At 34.9% G+C, this 4,854-nt stretch overlaps 1 long non-coding RNA gene across 1 annotated transcript; it reads left to right on the top strand.

The window, feature by feature from the left end:
• Positions 1-2,915: 2,915 nt before the first annotated feature.
• Positions 2,916-3,781, top strand: LOC131047707 (uncharacterized). The gene is made up of 2 exons (XR_009106283.2): positions 2,916-3,455; positions 3,544-3,781. It is a non-coding gene; the product is annotated as an uncharacterized LOC131047707 (long non-coding RNA).
• Positions 3,782-4,854: the final 1,073 nt, after the last annotated feature.

Genomic DNA, 4,854 nt, shown 5'->3' with positions numbered 1-4,854 from the left:
TATGAGAAAGAGTGATTGATAACCTTGCATCCATATGTGGTAGATTGCTTTGAGTTTAGTTTACTTAGAGAACGTTACCCACCAAGGAAAGGAGATGGGGAAATAAATCTCACAATTGAGCTAGTAAATCTTTAATAACAAGCCATATCAAAATAAAAATAGAAACAAATTTCTCATTAAAGATATCAAGAGACCAATTAAGTGCTCCAAAAATAGAGTTAGTAATATTTCTAGAATTATTTTTGTAGCACTCATTCTTGCATGACATTGGTTTTAAAACGCATGACAAAAAGCGCTTTGTGAATCATTCTTGTATATGTAACATGAATCCCCAACCCTTTGCCCAAACCCCATTAAGCCACTCAACAATACACATTTTAAAAAGTAGCCCATCAATATTAAATAACGAACCATTTTAGGTGAAGCTAAAAAATAAATAATGAGGTAGGTAAATGTCATAAACCCTATTTCAAAATTGGTTATCCATGCAGAAGGAATATTGAATGGTAGACAAACATGAAAAATACATCAATCACTAAAACATAGAGCATTGACCTCAAAAGATAAAATACAAAAGGAGTTGAAATCCATTTCCATCATACTAAAATATGAAATTTATAAACCCACCATAAATCCGTGAAACTCTTTGAAATTGTTATAGAAAGGGTAAAACCTACCATAGGCCGTACTAGTCACCAATCTCTAATAACATTATGATTCTAAAGAAAGACTATTGCAAATAAGAATTACGCTCTAAGTAAGAAGAAAAGACATTGTAGAATAAACTAGGCTAATTTTAACAATTGCAAGGTGGAATAATAGTGAAGAGGGACCAATTCTATAAAATAGACCTAAAATGATAATGACATGTTTTGTAAATAAAACATAATCAGCTCACATCTTAAATGATTTTTGCAAAAAGGGATTTATTAGAATGTTGTAGTTGATATAACTAAATATTTATCATAGGTTAAGATTTCAAAGATCTTTTATGTGTATCCAAGCATAATCTATTTTAAAAAAATTGGCCTGTAGTTTTTGGTATTTCATTAGTCTATCAATTATAGAACTAATAATAGGTAATCACAAGTTACAAATATTATATCACCATTGGGAAATAAAAGTCTCAAATCATTTAACTCCAAATGATGTTGTTGATTCTATCATTGGCCTTCTTCTCACTTATTTATGTCAAATTATTTTAAAATTACTTTCCTAGATGATCCATATCCATGAAAATTTTCATCTCCAAGATTACTTTGGAAATAACCTCTTTGAAATTATACATGATCTTTTATTAAGGTTTCATAGTTGAAATAATCTTAAATATGGTAAAATGAATTAGAAGCTAACTAGAAATTGTGCAAGTTTTTGAAATTTGAAATTTTTGATTTTGTAATTGCTCAAGAAATTATAAAGCTTTTGCTACTTGCATAGGGGCTTCACTTAGTGAACCTAGGTTATATCACGTGCATTCATGCCATGCTAAATGATCCCCCTATTTTCAAAAATATTGTCCTAAACTCCTTTTTTTTCACTCCCTCCCAATACATAGCCCAAATTAAAAGCCCCCTTATTTTCACCGGATATTGCATTTTTTCATAGTCTGAATTAAAAAACCCCCTATTTTCACCGATAAGAAATATATGTTACCCTCATTTTTAAGATATTAAACCCCCCAATATGAATGCACATGATATAATATGGCCTAGACAATGAAGCCCCCATGGGTTCCTGAATATAGTTTTGTAGCTACAAAAGTGTAGGTGGAGTTTGGTAGTTCATATATAACGATATTTTTTTTCATTTTAGAAATAATTATCTAATCGTAAGGGTGTAATTAGTGTCCAAATATTCACACATAATAAAGAGGGTTTAAAAGTTTGGTTGTAAGATTGGAGTAGCAATATCACAAATAAAATCTTAATTCCTAAAAATAGTTTTGTGAACAAAGCTATATATAATTTGTCTTATAAATACGTAGCTATGAAACATTTGTGATTGCCAATTACATTCTAATCCCACTAATTTGTTATTTATAATTCTTAATCTTAAAACTTATTTTATTCAAACATATATTAATTATAACATTAAATATGAAAAAAAAATTATGTGATTGATAATCCCAAGACATTATATGTATATAGATTGATCCGAGGCTTATCAATATATATATAGAGAGAGAGAGGGTAGATCCAGAGGCCTTCATTTTAGAGAAACACTTACCAATGAGTTACATACGTCAATACCTGAATTATTTTTAAATCTTTGAATAATAGCCTGCAAGGTAAGGGCAAGACTTTAGAATAAATGAATTATTTTTAAATCTTTGAATAGTAGCCTACAAGGTAAGGACAAGACTTTAGAATAAGTGAATTATTTTTAAATCTTTGAATAGTAGCGTACAAGGTAAGGGCAAGACTTTAGAATAAGTGAACTATTTTTAAATCTTTGAATAATAGCGTACAAGGTAAGGGCAAGACTTAAGAATAACTTAGCGTTCAAGTCGGATCCGGCCCATTTGCATTCACACGCCTAAACGTTGGATATCCCTCTCCCTCTCCTTCTCCCTCACTTTCTGCGTTTTGCCTCCACATGTGACACGTCCTTCCCATTCTCAAAAAGAGACGCTAATTCCGGGGAGTGCCAAATATTTGGACTCAGAGAATCGCAGAAATATTATTCCAACTCCTTAATCGATGCGTAATTAACGAACTAAATTTGTCGTACACACGTTGAAAAAGTCGACTTTGTGGACAATCTCCGACACGCAAATCTTGACTTTTGTTTCATTCACACCACGTATAAGGTTTTAGTCTTCTTTTTTATTTATCTATTGTTAAATGTAACAGCTGAGCAGTGTGAATTGGAAGTTTCTACTGCGCTCGCCTTCACCTGTTTGTGTATAAATACTCTTCAACCCTCTCACCATTTCAACTCACCATCAACAATGTTAGCGATGGCTCTTCACAATTCTTTTGTACTCATCCTCTTGTTGGCATTTGTGTCAGTATGTTTATCGGAGAGGCCATTGCCTAGTCCTTTCCACCACAATAGAAAGCCATTACCAGGAGCTCACCCACCTGCGCTCCCACCGCCACTACAAAGCCCACAACCACACTTCCCTTCTCCCTTCATTCACAATCCCCCATTCGAGAAGAAGTCTCCCATGCAAGACGCCCACTCTCCTACATTTCCAAACCCACAATCGCCCCACCCTTCTCCCCTTATTCCTAAGCCGCCACCTTTCCACAAATCCCCACACTTCTCTCCTGCTAATGCTCCACTCTATCACAAGCCAGGTTCCCCTATATTCAATGGCCCTGGTGAAGTGCATCCTCCCTTGAAGAAATCTCCTCCCAAGGCAGTAATAAAGCCCCCACCAAAGCATGGACACTACAGTCATCCTCCCATGCATAGCTCTCCTCCACCTCATCCTACTTATTAGACACTTTGTAAGTTCACAGTTCCGTTTCAACACATTTTACATTTCCATCTCTTAAATGGGTGATCAACTAAGTTTTCTTTTTGTTCTTGTTGCAGATAGTAAGTCCGAGGAGAATATATAGACCATAAATAAAGGAGACGTGGTTTAGATTGCGGTGAACAATAGTAGTAAAACTACAGGTTGATTTCGCCGATGAGAATGATGAGGGGAGACTTGAATTATTTTCTCGTAAATGTTGTTATCCGTGTGATGCAGAAGCCGCGGCTTCTCTATCTATTATTGTAATGTTATGTTATGATTAGTTCTATATTACAATATTATTAGCATTTCTCACACCATTTTATCGGCCTTTCTTTGTTAACAAATTAATTGGATGCTTCGATTTCATACTTTTTTATTTACCGTTGTCTTACCTACGTGAATGATGTAACGGGAACGGAAAAAGTCGATTTAATTAACGTAGTACTTTGTAAATGAAACGCCCATTAAACAAAAGCCCATTCACTGTTGTAACATTGCGTGTCGTTTATGCTTTATTTTTCCGTCATTGTAATTTAGCCCTTCGTCTTATGGAAACTAAATTTTGGTAGCATTTTAAGTGCATTTTGACACCATCCGTTTTTTGCATTTATACGCGAGGAGACGTGACAGCATTTGTAACAGAAAAAAATGAACAGCTGTATGAATCTTAAAATGTTTCTCAATCTTAAAAACATTTCAAACATTTTAAGCATTATTGTGAATTGTAGAAATATCATAGATTTAAATTGTTTAATTATTTGTTATACGCAGTAATAGATTTCAGTGATATTCTTGAATCTTTCCAAACAACAACATATTCTCAACATTCAATGATGGAGGCTAGTGGTAACTCGCCATCTCAATTAACCAACGACCACTTCGCTGATGATTCCTTCTTAACTCTCATTGAAGATGAACAGAATGTTCGGGAGACCCTTTGCTGTGTTGATATCTTTTGTCTGGCCTCTGGGTCTACCATTCAATGGTACAAGACGCAGCGCTATAGGCAGCCCTTCCTTTCGGCTCCCTCGTGGCTTCTCCAGTTTGACTGGAAGTGGTTAGATCATGGTGAAGTTTTTAGATTCCTAGGTATCCCTTTTGCCTTTTCAAGGTTCTCCAGTGGATTTGTGGAATACGGTCCTTACCAGAATTGAGAAAAAGTTGTCTTATTGGATCACGAAGCGCCTTTCTCTTGCTAGGAAATTTCAAATAAACATGCTTTACGCTTTCACAAGCGTGGCATTCGTACTCCCAAAGATCTCTTTTCTAGAGCTTCCATGAGCGTTCGGTCTTGGGAAGATTTTCGGGTACAGTTCAGCTCATTTAGCCAGATCGATAGATGTTTGACATTGTGTTACCGGCTCTGTTTGTGAATATGCTTCACA

This window comes from Cryptomeria japonica, unplaced genomic scaffold (assembly GCF_030272615.1).
Source record: "Cryptomeria japonica unplaced genomic scaffold, Sugi_1.0 HiC_scaffold_457, whole genome shotgun sequence".
NCBI lineage: Eukaryota > Viridiplantae > Streptophyta > Pinopsida > Cupressales > Cupressaceae > Cryptomeria > Cryptomeria japonica.
This window is presented reverse-complemented; position numbering and strand designations above follow the sequence as displayed.